At 42.3% G+C, this 21,715-nt stretch overlaps 1 pseudogene; it reads left to right on the top strand.

The window, feature by feature from the left end:
• The first annotated feature begins 8,481 nt into the window (after positions 1 to 8,481).
• Positions 8,482 to 9,498, top strand: LOC146866095 (28S ribosomal RNA; annotated as a pseudogene).
• Positions 9,499 to 21,715: the final 12,217 nt, after the last annotated feature.

The following is a 21,715-nucleotide window of genomic DNA, read 5'->3' as shown; positions in this document are numbered from 1 at the left end:
GGATGATGCTACAGCAACATCTCCATGACTTCATGAATATTGACCTAGACTCGGATTGATGAGAGTATAGTTATTGCCTATGTAAGGGCAAAAGGAGGGTCTGTGGTACTTCAAAATTTGGGACCACGTAGGAGGCAGGGCCCTACCCCTGTCTATCCCGGTATTAGCAAACCGCGAATGGCCAATGCGGTATGTACAAGTGCTTTATATAACGTTTCATTGATAAATGCACTATGTATACGATATTATACATCACTACGTGGGTTCCATCTTAGAGCGGTGGCCATCTTATGGTTGCCCTCACATAGGCTACATATTATGAAGAAAATACGGGCCTTTAGAGCACATGTGCTTTCCTTTGACATTTTTGTGACCTGGGCAGCTTGGCTCCACTCCCCTAGGTCAGTCCGGTCTCACGAGTTCCCCGTCCTCTGGCCACCTGTGATTAGCATCAGGGCTTGACACACCATAAAAGCCTTTACATTAAACACGAGCCTCCAGCTAATCTCTTTCACACCTGACTGTTCCTGCTTTATGGCTTGTTTCCCAAACAGGAGATGCTCATGTTTATTGGGGCCTATCGATATCTGATGTGGGATCTGAGCCTTGCTGGGTAAATAATTGTGGGCTGGTTTAACTGGAATGTGGGATGGTCATCATGACCCTGCCTTTTCTTTGAAGCCAAAATATGTGAATGACCACTTGTAAAACAGGGGCGGTGTTGCCCAAAGCGTAATATTCTGTATAAAACAGAAGACTGGTTTTTGTTCTGCAGACTGCTTCATTCAGTTGCTAAGGCTTCTGTGCGACGTAGTCTCACTCATTTAATGTCTAATAAAGATGTCTTTTTCATATTTCAGCTTCTTTTGCCAAGTTCTTTGTTACATTACCATGAGAGCGTCTTTTATAATACTACAGCAACAGGATAACCCGAAGTCATAGGGTGCTATCCCTGGCACCGCTGGGGTCCTAAAATCCCCGGTACTTCAAACCACACTACCACAAAAGGGAGAAATGTATTATCTACTTTAGACTTTCCTATACCTCTGGGGATCCACTGGACTCTGTACATACTAGACCTTACTTTGATATAGTATGTAAAGAGCGAGCTTCCTACCATGTAGGTATACATTTTAGAAGTAAATGTGGGAGATGATGGGTGAGAAGCTAGAAAATGGAACTATCTACTAGAAAAGGGGATGTTTAAGCAGAAAAATAATGATGGGCAGATGTAAATACAAAATCATGCATAAAAAAAGATTAAGCAAGTTACTGTGCACCAAAGTTACAGAATATGTACTCCAGTAGAAGTACAGCCCAAACAGTCTCAGATCTTCGCCAGTCAAGCCTTGGAGTTAGTTAGACACAACCAAAGACTACTCAATACTACAAAAAGGAAATCTCATAGAAATTGTTGGAATCAGGGAATGAAACTAACATTACCATAGGAAAAAGGAATAGAAAAGAAAAAAAAATTGTACGTTTTTTTTAGAATTATAAAAATTATTTTTTACATGATATGAAAATGAAAAAAAGTCAGACATCTGAAAACGTCAGCAAAATTAGTAGATAACGAACATATATATATATATATCTATATATATAGATATATATATAGATATATATATATATATATATATGCAAGACTTCAGTCACATTCACACACCTGCTAATTCAAGAAAGTGGGAGATGTAAAAGTCATGGCTCAACTCCACCCCATCACTAGGTAAAACTCACTATATCAACCAATGGCATACAGCTTGCACACATTCGAAATCAAACCAAAGCCACAACATTATTTTCAACATCAAGCTAAGAAAATATGCCAAAGTTTAAAAAAATGTTTTTCACCATGTCAGTAAATGAAGTTGTTGCCTTGCCCCTTATTTTGAGAAACAAGTAGACAAGGGGAAAGAGAGAGTACACAGGCAGAGGATGAACATATTTGGTAGGCAGAATGAAGCAATAACAACTTAATACCACTCCTCTCCTTATGTGATCATTGACATGGCTGCAAGCAAGTAACAGGATCAAACTTCACCTACAGTATGCTCCCAGGCCAACTAAAATTACTGTCAAAACTCTTCCAGAGTGCCACTGGGAATACAGTAGGCATTTCACAGCTAAGCCAGTTAGAGAACGTGCAATAGGTACGGAGATACATCATCAGCCTAGTGCACTAGTATATTGCCATGCTACAGTCAGTAGTGGAAAGACAATGGGTGTTAAGGGAATTCTATGCCATTGCATATTCAACTCACTGTCCACTTGGTGCTGGCAGAACTCAGGAAAATAGATACTGAGCATGTGCTGTCTCATGATTAAATGTCACAGCCCATTAAAATCACTAACTTTGCTGCCCCTCACTCAGCCAGCCATTCATTGACTTCCTGGGGTAATCTAAAGAATCTAGCCACAATTTGTTGGGGAGCTTCTAGCTGTCCCTGAATCTTTGGCAATACGTTTCGAGGGTCAGCCCAAATCTGGCAATTAAAATGGCCTTCATAGGGGTATACTTTGTTTGATCCCCAACCTCTAATATCAGAAGGGTTTCCCTCCCAAGAATGGGCATGTGTTTCCATAGATCACCCTGTGAACTTTCAGTGCAACTTCATAAGCAGAAAACCATTTATCAATGTCATCTCCCACCACATATCTAGCCACCAAACCATTGGGTGTGCAAACACTTTTTTCTCCATCAGGTACTGCTTGTAAGCTGCCACCATCAGTGCTGGAATCTTCTTGCCTGGCCTTGATATCCAGCTCAGTCATACTAAGTTCATGAGCCAGTAAAGGTTTTATTTTTTGCTAATGCTCTCTCTTCCTCAGCCATCTTGGCCTCCCTTTCAACCTTTTTCTCTTCAGCCTCCATTTTTAATTTGGCTCTCTTCAGCTTGAATTCTCGCTCCTCCCTACTCTCCTTCAGCTCCTCTGGGGCGAGACCATGGGAAGAGACACTGCTTGCTGCTCTTAGAGGGCGCTCAAATTCAGGTATTTCACCCTTAGCCACTGCAGATGGTCCCTCATAAGAGCCATTATCAGGCTCCCCCAAGCCATCATTCTCCTCGGAGTGGGCTTATGTCCAGGCCCTCACCGCTTTTTGTAATTTTATCCTCTTGGTGGCACTCTTGGCAGGAAGCCAAACTCTTTGCAAAAGTCTTTAAGCCAAGCTGCTGTGTGTGTTTCCATGTTGGTCAGCTCAAATTCCATGATTCCAAATGTAGAACCAGCAGCCAGACACAAGATTTTGAGAAAAAAATAAAAAATGCCAATCAGGGAGAATTTAAAAACAACTTGAAATGGTCTTGGATGTGGCTGGGCAGTGTACACCAAGTTACTATATGGCACTGCACGCACACAAGTCCTATCCTCTCTGCTGATCACCAATGTTAGAACCTGGGTTGTAGGTTGACTGGGGTATGAATCCTAGTCAAACAGCAACCACAGTCCTAGTCAGGGTAAGAGGTAACTCTAAATTAACCTGTGCTCTCCCTTTGGCAGCTTGGTATAGAGCTGTCAGGCTTAACCTTAGAGGCAATGTGTTAAGCATTTGTGTAACACTTCAAACTGTAAGACAGTAAAAACACCCCACAAAAAGATTCCACACTAGGGGGCCTATTAGGATGGCGGGCGGACGAAACCCTAGCAGTGCTGGGACTGGCCACCAGTGGTGCGGCGGTCCCACACCGGCAATTAGGATGTGTCCTCTCTTCCCAGCATTGTTTCGGGCGGTGCTGTGAGCACAGCCCGCCACAATGCTGGGAATGCACGTCGTGCCTTGGCATGCACAAAGTGACAGGCACCGCACGGTGCCTGCCACTTTGTCCATGCCAAGGCAGGGGGGTACCATAGGTACCCGCATGTGCCCCCCCAACATCCTGGGGGCCTGCAACGGGCCCCCAACTGAAGAAACCGCATGCCTTTCTGTCGCCACGTAAAGACTGCTTCCCGCTGCCATCATAATATGGATGGCGGTGTCTTTTAGACAGCGCCACCATATCAGGCCCCTTTTCCGCCCCATCACCTGTGTGACTGGCGGAAAACCGGCAGACGGTCTTTCCGTCTGCTGGGGTCACCCCTGCCATACTAACATGGCGGGGGAAATAGCATGCGGGCGGAGGAGAATGTTGGGCGGATCGCCACCACCATGCGGGTGGTGGCGATTCGCCCGACAGTCTAATAGGCCCCTAGGTTAGAAAAATAGCTTTTAATTAAATAAACTAACAAGATCAAAATGACAAAAATCCAATAAGTAGTAGTTGAGATTATTAATTTTTAAAGAATAACTATAAAGAGCACTTGGAATCAATAAGAACTTCTTGGAAATATCTGGTCACGCCGGACCGGGACAAAGTCAATAGTTTAGGCCGACTGTGATGGAGCACGGGCCAGATACAGGGACCCAGTTTGGCCCACTGAAGAAAAGTACCATGATCCGTGCTGTATAGCTGTCGAAGAAGATGCGGGGTGCAGCTGAAGCAATGTGTTGCGTCGAGCCATGCAGTGGAAGAGATGCATAGATTTTCTCCATGCAACACTGGAGTTGCTTCGGTTCCGAGTGTGTTGCACTGATTCCAAATGCGATGCGCCTGTTGTGATCCATACAATGCGTTAATGAGCTGGTTCCAGAGAGAATGTGTGGGTTTTGTTGAAGTAAGTACCTTAGGCCTCTCTTCCAAGGGTCAAGGACTGGAGTGGTATCACTTGACAGGTCGGACTCACAGATGGCAGAGTCCAGGTACAGCAGTAGAAGGGTTGGAAGACTTGTATGTCCTGAGACTTCAGATCAGGAGCCAAACCAGCAAGCCCTTGGCGTAACTCTGGGTTCTAGTGATTCAGGTTCAGTCCTTCTCACCCAGGTAGGAGAACAGCAGACAGCAGGGCAGCAGAGAAGGCAGAAGTCCAGCAAAGCAGCAGCCCAGAAGAGTGACACTTCTTTGTCCTGGCAGAGTGGTCACAGATCCAGAAGTATACTTCAGTGGTGGTGTTAGAGCTCCAGTACTTATACCCAGTGGTGCTTTTGAAGTGAGGGAGACTTCAAAGAAGGGCTTTTAAGTGCACAGAGGTCCTCCCCTCCTGCCCTGGCTTCAGACTCACAACAGGGTTATGCAGTCCCTTGTGTAGGGACAGGACACAACCTATTAAGTTGTAAGTGTGAGGCTGAGCAAGGCTCCTCCCTCCCATTCTGACAGGATGACCCATCAAGGCCCATCAAGTCACACCTAAGCTCCATTTGTGTGAGGCTATCTAAGGGGAATATACAAAGCCCAGTTGTCACCCACCGCAGACTAGTCAGAGACAGGCAGAAGGTACCAAATGGCTAAAGAAAGAAAATTGGAATTTTAAGAATTTTAATTTAAAATCTGACTTCACCATAAGTTAGGATTTTGAATTAGGATTCAAGAGACACCAGAAGTGGGTCTTACTTCTTCCCAATTGGAGATTACACTTATAAAATGTACTAAGGTAGTACCAATGTTATCCTATGGGAGAAAAGAGGTCTTGCAGTAGAGAAAAAAAGACTTTGGGAGTTTTTCACTACCAGGACATGATAAACTGGAAAGTACATGTCCTGACTCTTAAATACACTGCACCCTACCCGCTGGGTTACACAGGGCCTACCTTAGGGGTGACATATCTAGAAAAGGGGTAGGCTGGGGCCTGTTTAGAGTTGTTTTGCCAGGTCGACATGACAGTGTAAACTGCACACACATGTCCTGCAATTGCAGGCCTGAGACATGGTTAAAGGGCTACTTGAGTGGGTGGTACAATCAGTGCTGCAGGCCCACTAGTAGCATTTAATTTACAGGCCCTGGTTAGAGGAGGTACCATTTTACTAGGGACTTATACATTAATTAAATATGGCAATTGGGGATGAACCAATGTTACCATGTTTAGGGGAGAGAACACAGGCACTGGTTAGCATTGGCAAAATGCAGAGTCCTAAAGCCAGCAAAAACAAGGTCAGAAAAGTAGAGGAAGTAGGAAAAAAGTTGGGAGGAAGACCACCCTAAGACTGTCAGGTCTAACAGCCACTTTTGGTAAGTAGAATTGGCAATGAAGGTTGTGTTAGGGCGTCCAATTTTGACACTCATCAGACCCTAGAAAAGGTGTCAGTTGATATAGATGTCAGGATGGTAGCCATGGAAATTTGAATTCGGCTGTTGCTGGTGCAGAGAGCTGTGGGTGCTAATCTGCGATGAGAAGGAGGGCTACTGTAGTGAATGCGGAAGCCCAGAACAAGGGCCTGGGTGGAAATTTTAGTGGTAGCAACAAATATTTAAACAAGGGATTTGAAGGCCGAAGTGATGAAGTAACTATGATTCTCTTAACCCATTCTCAGTCGTAGTACCCTTTGCCTCCTAGAGGTCCCACTGGTAACTATCTCCATGCCACTATAGAGATAGGCCTAACCAGGTTCTATCATGGCAGGGTGCATGATATGGAGAAAAGGTGAAGTTAATGGGCCCGATTCACAGAACTAACTTAAGACAAAATCCTAAACTTACTACCATTTTGGTACTCACAGAAGGCACTTACTCATTTTGGTATTCACAGAAGGCACTTACTCATTTAGGTATTCACAGAAGTTAGGAGTCCTAACTTTAGGACTCCTAAATGCCTTCTGTGAATACCAAAAGTCTTAAAATTAGGATTTTTCTCAGTTTAGTAGTAGTATAGTTAGGACTCCTAACTTTAGGACTCCTAAATGCCTTCTGTGAATACCGAAAGTCTTAAAATTAGGATTTTTCTCAATTTAGTAGTCCTAAATTTAGGACTCCTAACTTTAGGACTCCTAAATGCCTTCTGTGAATACCGAAAGCCTTAAAATTAGTTTTTTTCTCAGTTTAGTAGTTGTAAAGTTAGGAGTCCTAACCTTAGGACTCCTAAACTGAGAAAAATCCTAATTTTAAGACTTTTGGTATTCACAGAAGACATTTAGGAGTCCTAAAGTTAGGACTCCTAACTTCTGTGAATACCGAAGTGAGTAAGTGTCTTCTGTGAATACCAAAATGAGTAAGTGCCTTCTGTGAATACCAAAATGGTAGTAAGTTTAGGATTTTGTCTTAAGTTAGTTCTGTGAATCGGGCCCAATGATCCCAATTCTGGATGGGGTATTCCTGGGTGATAAAAACCCCACAGAAATGGCAAAAAAAGGTGTTGCCTCTGACACAAATCATTAACCTCCTCACCTATTTTGTCAATTCTACACATAGCGCTAACAACACAATGAACACAAAACAAATTAGATCACCCTGTGCACCCTCAATACTGATAGACAGTGAACCAACCTTTGACCTCAGAGAAAACATGGAATTTGTAGCCTCATCAGCAAAGAGTGATGCAGTCATATCAGTTCTTGGAAATCTGCCAGATGTCTATCATTTCAAAGATAAACCCAATGACAAGAGAAGTGACGTCACCAAGAAAGTCACAAACTGGAAATATCCTAATGAAAAATACAACTATGATTTCATAATGGGACCATTCAAAGAACTTAAGAAACATGTCTCCAATAAATACAAAGGATTTTACCTAAAATATTATTGCTTTAAATGTGACAAGGAAGCAGAGATTCATAACATTGCATGCATTTATGCAAATTACAAAGGTAGAATAAAGAAAGGAGGGCTATCATTGATTTATAGCCTCCGTAACCTCAGATTTGGAACAAAAATTGGAATGTCGCAACATGCAAGACATGCACACCGGAAAGCACAAACTGAAGCTAGACTTGAAGCTATAGCAAGCATGAAACCGGCAAAACTATGGTCAAATGAAGGAATATTGTTTCTGGCTGAATTGGAAAATGTTTTCAAAAACAAAAGAAACATAAATGTACTAATGGTTCTTTACTTGGAAGATAAAAACAGAAAACAAATTGCAGGGAAAAAGCATGTAGATGAGAAAAAAGCAAAAAACTTGCAAAAGATGTGCAGTAAGCAATGTTGCCATAGTTGTATGTGTAAGGTTATGATTGTTAGAATAGTATTGGAGGTCATACTATCTTATATCAACATTTGCCATTGCTAGAATTAGTTGAATGCCAACAGTATTAAAATTAAATGAATGTTACCATAGTTGTATGTGTAAAGTTTGGAATTTTAGAATAGTACTGGAGGCGGGACTGTGTGTATCCAAATGTGATTCATATAACCATAGCCGTGAAGGTAGCTTGAAATGTAGTTGCACTCAGAGACAATCTGTGGGTAAAGTTAGGATTGTTTCAGTAGTACTGGAGGGGGCACTGTCTATGCCCAAATGTGATTCATTCATCTGAGAGGGCAACTCAAAATGTAGTTACACTCCAAGACAATCTTTGTGTTGTTGGAAGCAAGATGGATTTGATGTGGATGGGCAGCAATAATAATCTAGAATGAGCCACCGCATGGTGGAACAAGATAGCCAAATGCCTCATCATCTAATTAGTAAATTCCTACTGATCCGACCTACTGTCTAGAAAACCCACAACCAAAGGAACAGGCTCAGCAAGGAAAGAATAATGTGTTAAACTTGACTTTAGTCTGGCACTGTGAAGAGACATGAGAGGTTTAGAATAAGCAGGAGGCCCTTGGGTCACCAGTGAAATACCACTACTCTTATCATTTTTTTATTTGCCCTGGTATGGCAGAGGGGCAACACTCACGGGGCTCTTGCTTTTGGCTTCAAGCTCCTGGTGCCTGCTGGGCACGACACTCACAAGGGACAGTGGCAAGTTGGGATTTTGACTGGGGTGGTACACCTTTCAAATCATAGCACAGGTGTCCTAAAGTGAGCTCAAGGCGGACAGAAACCTTCTGCAGAGCGGAAGGGCAACAGCTTGCTTGATCTCAATTTTCAGTATGAATACAGCCCATGAAAGTGGAGCCTCAATATCATTCTGACTTTTTGGAATTCAAGAAGGAGGTGTCAGAAAAGTTACTACAGGGATAATTGACTTGGGGTGGCCAAACATTTATAACAATGTCTCCTATTAATCCTTCAATGTCAGGTCATCCTATCATTGTGAAGCAGAATTCACCAAGAGTTGTGTTGTTAACCCACTAATAGGAAATGTGAGCTGGGTTTAGACTGTTGTGAGACAGGTTAGTTTTATCCTACTGAGGACATGTAGCAATAGTAATTCTGATCAGTAAAAGAGGAACTACAGATTCAAACATTTGGTTTATATGCTTGGCTGAGGAGACAATGGGGCAAAGCTACCATCTATAGTATTATGTGTTAGCACCTCTAAGTCAGAATCCTCCCTAAACCGTTACAGTACTGCAGTATCATGGAGCCACTGTTGGTCTGAGATAGCCAGCCTATGTGCTGGGATATAGAGCCGATCTATTGGGGACTGGACTGTGTGTGCGGAAGGGGGCTGCCTTTATTGCTCTGAGTGTACTGCATGTCCGTGGGGCATCTGGTGCTAAAATTGTGGGCCATGATTTCACAAGTAGCAGAGTAGCTACTTTACTGCAACCTATTGAAAGTCATTCTCTGAACCAAGCTTTTGTCAGGGTTTGTGGTGTGGGTGTGGGTTTGTGGGGTTCTTTCTGCTGCCAGGCTAGCGGAAGAGACAGGGTAAGGATCAATGGGAGGCTGCCTCTACCACATGCAGTGTGGTATGGGGAACTTTCCCTCCCACCCTGCCCCAACGAGGTCAGGGATGAGTACACAGTTCCTCACAGGTCAGAAGAGTGACAAGATGGCTGGAGCAGGCACCAGGGAAGTAGCCTGGAGGCAAAAAGCCGATCAGTGGCTTGTTGCCTCCAGGTGGAAGGAGCCTCCTGAAGACTGGCATCATCGTTGGATGCTGCCTGGGTATTCTGGTCACAAGGTTGACCCAAGCCATCTGGTTGCCAGGCTGGTTAATCAGACGACCAACTGGTGACTGGCCAACAAGATGACTGGTCGGTGGCCTGCCGACCAGATGATCGGCAGTCTGGCCTGCTCAGCTAACTCTGACCCATGTCTCCCCCACAGGTTCTTTAAGCCCCACTGTGTGGGGGCTTAATAGTTGCGGAAAATGGCTTTCCAGGCAGGCCCAAGGAGAGGGAGGTTTGCTGGGGGCTTAGCCATCCTTAAATCCCCAGGTTTAGGTAACAGGAAGATGAAAGACACCGACCCAGGGCACCCATAGCCGATGTTCTGGGGTGACAGTCCCTACCCAGGGTAATGTGGCTGCAGACCAGGGAGGGCTCTTGTTCACCTCCAGGGTGTGAGGAGGCAGTCCCTGCAGGTCAGAGCTCCAGGCATTGGGCAGGGCGAGCTTTCCTACCTGGCCCATGGTGGCGTCGGACAGGGGTGAAACCTGGGGCTCCTGTGGGCTAAACAGCTTCCATAATACACTAAGAGAGGCAGGCAAATCCATTGCTTTCATCTGGGAGGCCCAGTCTCTGCAGGTATGGCTCCAGGAACTGGGCAGGGCCACTTTCCCTACCTGGTCCAGGGTGGCATTGACAGGGTTGGAGCCTGGGACTCCTGTGGGCTAAAAAACTCCTATAATCCCCTGTGGGAGGCCTGGTGCCTGCAGGCCAGTGGTGCCAGTCAGCAGGCAGAGCATCCTACCCTGTCCAGGGCAGGTCGTGCCCCACCATCAGGAGTGTGCGAGGTTTCAAGATGTCCACCAGTTAGGTTGTCAGCTTTGTGTTCACAAAAACATCATCAATGACGTTTCATTATCAAGGTCAATCCAGCCAATTGATGAGTACCAGTGTGCTGACTCAGTGAACCGAGGCACCAGCCCAGACTTCATAATTAAAAGTACACCCAACCCCAATTTACATTCCCACAGGCTTTATGTACTGATATGTCAGTGTCTATTCTGAAAATCTAAGACAGGTGGTAATGAAGTGGGCGTGACGGTCCTGCTATCTTAAATCATTTCAGACCTTTTCAGTCATTAGAGTCCTACCAAAGGACCTCTCCTGCAATCCTAAACTGCATGATTGTGTGCACATGATCACACTGCATTACCCGTCAGGAGATTAGAAAATGAGCTAAAATTGTACTTGGCATGTGTGTAGTAAGAAAGCTGTTTTCTAATTAGAGACATTTCCAATTTCTGTGGCGTTCTTGTGGAGCTGCCTGTGCATATCTAATTGCTTTCCAAGGCTGGAACATTATACTCTCAGTGGGTTAATAAGTCTCTGAACTGATAAAAAAATAAATACATGCAATGATGTGCGCTAGTGTGAAATCTTTAATTCTAATTAAAATATGTGTTCACTGTTTTTCAAAGACAGGAGCGCTGACAAACACAGATATTTTAGATATATACCAGCATACAAGACAGTAGATGTTGACAGCAGATAAACATCTAGCTCCACATAGGCAACAGACAGCGGCACACTTACACAGAGGTACCAACCTACCTACCTACCTACCTACCCACCTACCTATCTATCTATCTATCTATCTATCTATCTATCTATCTATCTATCTATCTATCTATCTATCTATCTATCTATCTATCTATCTATCTATCTATCTATCTATCTATCTATCTATCTATCTATCTATCTATCTATCTATCTATCTATCTATCTATCTATCTATCTATCTATCTACTATCTATCTATCTATCTATCGTAGTTTGACTGGCATGCTGTTCCTTTTGAATGCACAATACAATGCAAATCTCAATGTTTTCTGGAGTACAGCCATTCCTTGTGCAATAGAGCCCACTAAAGGGCTTTACTGGAAATTTGCCAGATGCCATGGGACTGCAAAAAAAGACCTCATTCAAAACACATTGTAGTTAGACTGGCATGCTGTTCCTTTTGACTGCACAATACAATGCAAATCTCAATGTTTTCTGGAGTACAGCCATTCCTTGTGCAATATAGATATAAGTGTGTGTGTATGTTTGTGTGTGTGTGTAGTTATAGTTAGATTAGAGTTTCCATACGGAAAGCATCTTGGTAGAGGCTATTCACTTGGCCACTGGCTAAATGGTAGAAATGATTTACTGTTTGACCAGCAGCCTTGAAAATAGCAGAGAAACTTCACTATTTATCAAAACAATGGCGAAATAATAGAGATTATGCACTGTTTGGCTCATGGCTGTGCAAATAGCAGAAGAACTGTACTATTTCCCAGGCTGTTGACTAAGTAGTAGTGATTCTGTACTGATCGACTGGTGGCCATGCAAATAGGATAAATACTTGATTAATTACTCAGCCACTGGCCAAATAGTAGAGATTCTGCACTGTTTGGCCAGCTGCCGTGCAAATAGTAGAAAAACTTCATTATTTACCCAGATGATGGCTAAATAGTAGAGATTCTACACTGTTTAGCCAGCGGCCGTGCAATTAGCAGAAAAAAATCACTATTCACCTGGCCGCTGGCTAAACAGTAGAGATTAGGAACTATTCAGCTGGCGACTATGCAAGTAGGAGAAAAATACATTATTTACCTGCCCGCTGGTAACCAGCAGAGATTCTGCACTGTACAGCTGACAGACATGCAAATAGCAGAAAAACACCACTATTTACTTTTCTGGCAGTTAAATAGTAAATATTCTGCTCTTGTAGCATCATTTAGGTTTGGGCAGGAGGGATTAGTTAATTCAAGTGTAGACTTATTTGTGCCCCAGACCATTTTATCAAATGATGAGCGGCATCTTAAGTGGTGCAAAGTGAGCAAACAAGCTGACACACTATGTGCTATTAAAGTTCAGCTTGATAAGGTATTGGCTAAGATAGGAGATGATGCATACTCTGGGATGAGGTCCTGCCTATTTGAGGATGATCATAATGATTTGTTTATTAATCTCAAAGCCCACTTTTGTAAATCTGGTACCACTAAGATAATGGCGAGAAGAAAACCAGAGAGGTGGTATAATAAAACCTGTAGGGAAGCTCGGGCTGGTCTGAGTCTAGCACTAAAATCAAGGAAATTAGAGATAATTAAAGCAGCCCGCTGTAACTACAGGAAAACAATTTGTGGGGCAAAAAGAGATTGGGATGAACAAGTATGGCTGAATCTTAAAGATGCATGTTTATCAAAGAACCAGGCACTTTTTTGGGACATCTTCAAATGGGAAGGAGGTGGGATAGTGGACAGCCCTCAAAACAATGTACCCCAGGGTTCCTGGGTTGAATTCTTTAAGCCTCAGTATGCTAATACCGAAGGCAACTTAAGTGGGATGGCTCCCAGTATTACATTTTATGAAGGTATTGTTTTTAGCTTAGGGGATGTGGATAGAGTATTGAATACTGTAATTGCAGGGCGAGCCCCAGGGATGGATTGTATACCTGTTGATTTATTCCTCAGTGATAGTGGGAGATGGCGATTATATATTAGTTACCTATCTAATGCAATTGCCCAGGGAATGGCCGTCCCTCATACATGGAAAGGAGCAGAAATTGTGCCAATTTACAAGAAAGGTGATAAGTCTTTAGCAAGTAATTATAGGCCTATTACCCTGATCGATTCATTACAAAAAATAATGGGGCGCCTGGTCCTGGGAAAAATCCAGGACTGGATGGAAGAGGGGGATATCCTCAGCCCGTTCCAAGCTGGGTTTCGAGCAAGGACTAGCATGATAGATCAGGTTTTTAGATTTATTGTCTTATACTGGCGCATTGTGATTTTGGGAAAAGGTGTTCTATATGCAGTATTTGTAGATCTAAGGCCGGAATTCGATCTTGTCCCGTGGAGGAAGCTCTGGAAAGTACTGGAGGAGCTAGGTATGCCACTGGAAATGTTAACTCTGATTGCACGCCTTCATGAGGATACCTATGCAAGGGTAAGATGGGGCAGGCTGGGTGAAGTCACAGATGTTTTCCCGGTAGGAAGGGGAGTGAGACAGGGTTGCGTGATGGCACCTACCCTGTTCTCACTCTTTATTAATGGTGTGGCAAGATTTCTTTCTATGGTTCCTACCGATGCCCCCGTGCTGGCAGGAGAGTGTGTCCCGGTATTTATGTTCGCGGATGACACTCTAATTATATCTAAAACCCCAAGCAGTTTGCAGAAGGCACTACAGCATTTTGTTGAATTTTGTGACATGCGAGGGCTTGAAGTGAATAGTGCAAAAACAAAATTTATGGTCCTCACTGAACCTAGATGTCAAAAGCAAACTAAACGGTTTAAGGGAAGTATATATATGGGCAATTGCAGGGTAGAGCGGGTTGAAGCTTTTACTTACTTAGGGGTCAACCTCCAGAGTGATATGTGCTGGAACACGCAGTTAAATACAAGCACACTGAGGTTTAAACAACAAGCAGACGCATTACTTAAAAGGTTTAAGTGTTCCTTTACTAAACCGATTAGATCAGTTTTAGAGATCTACGGGATGAAAGTATTGGGTTCTGTTTTATATGGTGCTGAGTTGTGGGGGTTTTCTAATATTAAGCAGCTGACCACCCTAGCAAATGAGTTCTTGAGGAAAGTCACCCATGCCCCCCAAAGCACCCCTCTAGTTCCTCTGTTCTGCGATCTTGGTAAGAAATCTGTGTACGACCTTGCCTTGTTGCGACCGGTCTTATACTGGCGTAGGTTATGGACTACGGAGGAATTGTCTCATTATGATAGAGGCCTCAAGGAAGTTATAGAGAAGGATTGCTTTCATAAAATCAAGTGGTTGAACTCAATGAGATCTCTTCTAGAGAGAATGGGGTTGAGGGATCTGTGGGATGACCCAAGTAATACTGCTTTTCCTTCTAAGGCAGAAATTAAGAGGATATATTGGGAGATGATTTTTACTGAAAAGTGTTATTTAAATGCATCTGCTCATCTCACAGAGCGTTTCCTCGAATTTAAATCTTACCCACTATTGGAACCCTATTGGGATGCAATAGAGAAACCACTAGATCGAAAGCTTTACTTTCAATTTAGGATAGGAACCCTTCCTATAAGGGCATTTACGGCAAGATGGGCGGGAACTGATGATGGTGATAAATGCCCCAAATGTAAGGGTAAGAAAGAGACGATGAGCCACTTTTAGTTTTTTTGCCCATTATATGCAGCCCCAAGAAATAAGTGGGTGAAACCATTATGCCGCCTTATCGGCCTAAGGAGACATGAGGAGGCATTAAGAATATTATGCACTGATCCTAGCCTCCCAATTGCACTAGCCATGGCAAAATTCCTGAAATGGGCATGGCTGCTTCGAGCTAAGGAAGATGGCTAGGTATATGAAATCTGACCAGTATTAGGATATGGAGGCAAGCCCTAGGATTATAAACTGAGTTATGGTGATCTTTCTTCCACCCCTTTTTTATGAAATATACTTCATTCGACGTCAATTATATGTAGTTTAATTGCTTTTTACGATTTTAGCTATTTACAAACTTGTTTTTATTGATTTGTAATATGTTTTATGTACATATGTGATACTTTTATGACTTTTTGTCGAATAAAGTTTATGATGATGATGATGTAAAGATTCTGCACTGCTTGACCATCAGTTGTGCAAATAGCAATAAAACTTAAATATTTGCCCAATTGCTGGCTGAATAATAGAGATTCTGCGCTGTTCGACTGGCAACCGTGCACATAGCAGAAAAACTGAATTATTTACCCAGCAGTTGCCTAAACAGTAGAGATTTTAACCTGTTTGGATGCCAGCCGTGCAATTAGCAGAAACATTTTACTATTTACCTGGTTGCAGTCTAAATAGCAAACATTCTGCACTGTTTGGCCAGCAGTTTTTAGAAATCCTCTCCCCTGAGGCTGCCAACATCCTGTCCTGGGGGCACCTTCCCTTTGCAGAGTGCTTACCACCTCAACAATGGGGCCAATAACTCATCAGTGGCTTGGTACAGCAATTGCAGTCACAAGCTATCAATAAATTCCTTTCTGAATTGGAATGGAGAGGGAGGAAACCCTTCTCATGAATCCTACTATTTGCAATTCAGAAATGATCACAAAGGTCCTTTTACTAGTCTAAAGAAATCTCCAACTCATAAAAAGGGTTTTTTACATAATGATACGTAATTTTATCATCACAAACCTTGTGACCTTGCAACATGAGGCCCTTAGTGGTGTACAGACTTAGATGTAGGCCTGGGCTAAAATTCCGTTCCGCTCGCGGAAACTGCGATAATTTGACATTTTCGCGTTCCGCAGAGAGCGCGAAAATGTCAAAATTTCCACAATCCAGATTTTACCGGAAATTTTTTGCTTGCTCACGCTGTAAAATAATACATTCTCGCGTGCGCGCGATCGCCTTACCTGAATCCCCGCGTTCGCCGACAAGTTTTCCCGGTCCGGTCGCGTTCTCCACGAGATGTTGGATTGTTGGTAGCCATTTGAGCTGTATCGGGACAGTTCGCGCCCGCTGTAACGTCATTCGTTGCGCGATCACATCTTTCTTCTCGCGATCATGCACTGCGAGACAAGTGAAAACAAGATGGCCGCGCCCGCGAGCAACCGCATGGGTAAGTTGGCGAGTCGCGACCACACAGAAAATACCGCGAACGGGCGGGAAAAAAAGTTCTGCATCTTCGCGATATTTCCGCGTGTTTGCGGAGATTTTTAACATTTTCGCGATAATTTGCGAAAGTGAATTTCGCAAATTCGGCCAACCCCTACTTAGATGCAGGTACTAACTTATAGGTTTGTAGGTCCCACATTTTTTAAGGTTTCCAAGTTATTTTGACAGACAAGGCACAGAATGCCTCTCCATTACACCATGGGCTTAGACATAGCGACCTGGGAGGTCCTTTATAAAGGTGTGTTGCGCTCCAGAATTGCTCCTACTCCTTTTCTTTTACCTGCAGATGTGACTAATGATAAAGATGATTAGAACCTTTGCAAGACGTTAAAGCTGTTTACCCTTCAAAAGCTATACACTTGCTCTTACTTATAAACCCATGGGAATGTACAAGAGACAAATGTAGCATTACTAAAAAGCTCCCTGTTATGAGCACACCTCTTTTTCTGAAGCAACTCAGTGCATTCTGATATTATTAATTTTTGTTCAGTTCAATTAAACAAATCGGACCAGAAAACAATGAGTAGTAAAACCAAAACCAGTAATGGAAATGTTGTATCCCAGTAACATAGAGGCATCTAGTATTTAAATGTGCTTTTATCAAAATAGAAACAATTGCATAGGGCTCCTTATGAAGTGACCAACACACTATAACTGAAAGACCTCATTTCAATCACATGGCAGAAGTGAGAAAAACGATGGGCCTGATTTAGAGTTTCAAAGATGGAGTTAACTCTGTAAGGATGGTGGAGGACAATACCGCTGATGTCCTGAGGGAACCTCCGCTCACCAAATTTAGATCTGTCCATTGGCACTTTGGGCAACTCGCTACATTGACAGGAACTGCTGTAATGGAGGTTCTTGTCTTTGCATGAAACATGTGAATGACAGTACAGTCAGATATGATCGCCAGCTAGAAAATCTAAATTGTTTTTCAAAAACAAATTCTCAAAGGAGGAGTTTGTTTTTTAAATAATTAAAACAAATGATTCCACACTTTGGGAGTTTTCTCCCAGGGTGATGGGGTCAATATTGTTTCCTGTCCGTTACAGCTATAGGGTAGATGGTATAAGGTTCTTCCTTCGACGGCCCATACTTTGTGGAGCCATCAGAGAAAGTATTCTGTTGTTAAGTCACTAGCAAAGGAATGGGACTATAATTAATTGAACTGAATGTCATTGAAATTAGCCCAGGGAGGTGAACTTTGCTCCGTTCACAGAGTTTGCGGAATTTTCTGCACTCCGCGGAGCTCACGGAGTGCAGAAAACTCCGCTTCGCGATGTGCAGCGGAGTTTTTTCCCGCTCGCGATCGGCAACGGCAAGCTCGCGATCGTGAATGGTAGGTTTGCGAGTGTGAGCTGCCGCTTGGGTAAAATTTCTACATGAACGGCAGGAATACCAGCACAAACTGCAGTTTTCACTGCACTCCGCCACCCGTGGAACTTCGCAGAGTTTTTGGTAACTTTGCGGAGTTCAACGTAGTAAAACTCCGTGAACTACGCCCAGGCCTGTGACTTTTCCCATTATATTAGAGAAAGACATATAAACAATAAAGACACAGAAGAAAAGAAACTAATAGAGATTTTTGTTCATTGACTTTATTTAAAATATTTTAAGAAATAAGACACTGAATAAATTAGACACATTTTATTACCTCCATTTATGTGGCCCACTGATCGATCATTTCACAGTCCCACTTTAATACTACTTTTCCAGACAAGGGATGTGGATCCACTATTGAGGTTTTAAAACTGATTTGGGGTGTTTCTCTTTCAAATATCATTTCGTGGCTGTAACTCAGACGCAGTATTTGTGCTAGGTGATGGCTCTCACAGCATTAGCAATGGCTCCAAGCAGAAATTTCCAAAACAAGAAGACAATGGAAGCATGAGATTTCAGCACCTGGCTGTCATCAGCCTTTCCAAGTAGTCTTCCGGCAAAGACCAAATGACAGCCTTACTTTTAAACATTGACACCTTTAACATGAGAAGCCTATGACCTACTCCTTACTGCTACCATCTACTCTATATCGTCAATCAGGTAGAACAAATCAGCAGCCCTTTCCTAAAAACTTACTTTTCCCCATTCTCTCTCTCTTCAGTTCTGGTTCTCCACTCTCTATCCACAGGGATATTGTCAATTTCCACGTAGGGAAGCTTCATCTCCATTACATCATGCAAAATACATCCCACTGGTCCATGCAATAAGACTTTCATCACCAAGCAATCTTATTAGCACGCACTTAGGGGCAGATTTACCAAGATGCTTTTGTTGCCCTTGTGTCAAGCAAAGTGAATCAAGGTAACACAAGTCCTTAACTTGGATTTACTAAGCCATGCATAGCCACAATGTACATGGATGTGCGTGGCTTAGTAAATCCAGGATGACGCAAGTCAGCGCAAATCGCTACCTTCTCTTACCTCGTATTTTCACAACATCCTTTCTTGAAGGTAATCTCAGTTCCTGATCCTGAATCAAGAACTACTAGTCCACCACACTATAGTAAATAACTTCTGTGCATTATCTTTCACACTTGATAACTGTCAGTTTGAAAATGAAAAAATTATCACATTGACTCTTCCAAATTTCCTTACCAAACAAATTGAAGGCATCAAAAAATAAAAACTATAATACACGGATTGAGATTACCTTCAGAAAAGGATGTTGTGAAAATATGAGGTGTATTGGTGATCATTGAATATTATATGTTAATAGGATGATTTTTTTAAATTTCAGATTCCCTTATCTTGGGATCCTTTATCCATACTTGAGCATATGTAAACTGTGTGTCTAAACACAAACATATTATTGTTTGTGGCTGCCGAATTCGCTTGTCAGCTTTTGTTGATGATTGAAGGGCACCATTGTTCACAATTATTTGTTAAGTTGAATATAGTATGCCATTTTATATGTGATGATGATTAGAGAAAAATATGTGTTCAGTGCGTTTTTCTTTTCTTTTTAATTATTTTACATAGAATGACTGAGTTAGAATTATGATGGGGATTGTTTGCTTTAGCATTTCATCTGTATTTTGGTAGGTGTAAGTGGATATGCGCCTAGAATCAATTTACCATTTTGGGTTTCAGAACTAACTTTAAGTTTGTTCATTTAGGAAGAATGTGATTGAGATTGAGGAGGCAGAAAATAGTAACAAGGGAGTCCCCTTCCTTCTCTTGGATTTTTATGATAGGGATCGTTTGCTTTAGCATTTCATCTGTATTTCAGTAGGTGTATGGGGGTATGCTCCTGGAATCAATTTACCATTTTGGGTTTCAGAACTAACTTTAAGTTTGTTCATTTAGGAAGAATGTGATTGAGATGGAGAAGGCAGAAAATAGTAACAAGGAAGTTCCCTTCTTTCTCTTGGATTTTAGAAAACTGTCCAAATTATTATTTAGACTATTTGTTGCAGCACAATAGAGGTTCAAAACATGCTTACTTAGTATGCAAATGTTTTTTAAACAATTTCATTATATAATTTGATAAGAAACAGGTTGTTTCACTCTATTTAAAAACAGATCATGTTACATAATTTGAAGGTAATATGTAATATGTTTGGTTGAAAGAAATGTAAAGCATTCAACCGCAATATTCAAGGAAAATGGGTGTATAAGAACAATTTTTATCAATGATGAGGATGTCTATAAATGCTTTATAAATGTTTAATGTTTCAAGTTTAAGTTTTGGAATGTGTAACTTAAAAATGGGATTTGAATGTGCTTTTGTAATTCTGTTAAGTACTGTTAATCTGGATGGCACGATGTTGGAAAGAGTCTCCACCTTTAACTATTTAGGAGTAACACTCAACGATAAGATGGGTTGGGGGTCGCAGATGGCCAAGGCAAACATGAAGCTGGCCCAATCCTCTGGTGGTATCTTAAAGGTCCATAAAGAGTGTTCACTTAAAACCCTGGGATCCTCTTTAGAAATATACAAGACCCAGGTGTGAGGTGGGGCGCTCTATGGGGTGGAGCTATGGGGCCATCTTAGTGCCACCCCTTTGTCCATCACTGAGAATAGCTTTATTAGGCGTCTATTGAGTCTCCCGCAGACAGAGCACACCTCTGATTCCTTTACGGTTAGATCTGGGTCTGGCCCCCATACAGGGGATCATTTCGAACCGACCTGTGATGTACTGGAGGCGACTCTGGGCTACCCCAGAGCTGCTAAGCTACCAGGATGACCTAAGGGATTTAATGACCATAAGGGGGTAGGGAAAATCCCCTGGCTAAAATATGTTGAGCAGCTCTGCTATCCACTGGGTAGGGGAGACATTTGGCTCTCTCCAGAGCAGACATGTCCTTTGATGCCTAAAAGGGTGTTGGTCAACTTACTCAATCAATATCAAAAGGATCTTGTATGTTCTAGCCCATCCCTGGGCAAGTTGACCAACAGATTTCTGGAGGTGAAGGATACTTACCGCTTTGAGAAATTCTTGGATGACATTCAGCCCTTACTGGCGAAGAAACTTTATGTCCAATTTAGACATGGGACACTCCCACTGAGGGCAGTGACAAACAAGTGGTCAATCGCTTCACACATTTCTAGCTCATGCCCGGGATGTGATGGTTGTGAAGAGACGGATCTGCACGTTGTGCTCTTCTGCCCTCTTTACACGAGGGCTAGATCTAAATGGATTGTCCAGCTTTGTAAGTCACTGGGTCTCAGGGATTACAGGCAAGCATTTAGAATATTTAAATACGACACCACCCCCCTGATTGTCTTTGCGACCTCTAGATACATCTGGGCCATGTGGTGCGCCAGAGGCGCAAAAATTAAAAAACAATTATCTGTTACACCCGCGTTAACACAGACCCAGCATATCACTGGGATTCCCTGATATTAACTTGTGAAGGGATTGATTTTACTCTTTTATCTGTTGTGTTTTAAATTGCATAGGATTATTTCCTGGTTTTATACTTGTATTTAAAAACTATTTTAGGAGTATTCCTCTTCATCATGAATATATTGCATTGTGGGATATTGGTATGTTTTATTCAAATCTTTGTAAATATGTGCTTTTATGGTTTTTAGCCGATAATAAAGCTTTTTTTTACTTTGACTTTGTTAATCTGGAGCATGTTGCACTATTATGTATAACATTACTATTATTGTGATCGTACTGAGTAGTACTTTTTGTCTTATAAAACAGCCCTGAAAAAGTGACTGTCGCAAAACACGTGTTGGCTGTAATCGTACATCTTATTAAATTCCACACTTGGATTTTGTGATTCTATGTGTCCATAGAGACAAAAGGCTGTATAATTTGGTTGAAAATTGGAA

This window comes from Triturus cristatus, chromosome 2_1, assembly GCF_964204655.1.
Source record: "Triturus cristatus chromosome 2_1, aTriCri1.1, whole genome shotgun sequence".
NCBI classification, from domain to species: Eukaryota; Metazoa; Chordata; class Amphibia; order Caudata; family Salamandridae; genus Triturus; species Triturus cristatus.
This window is presented reverse-complemented; position numbering and strand designations above follow the sequence as displayed.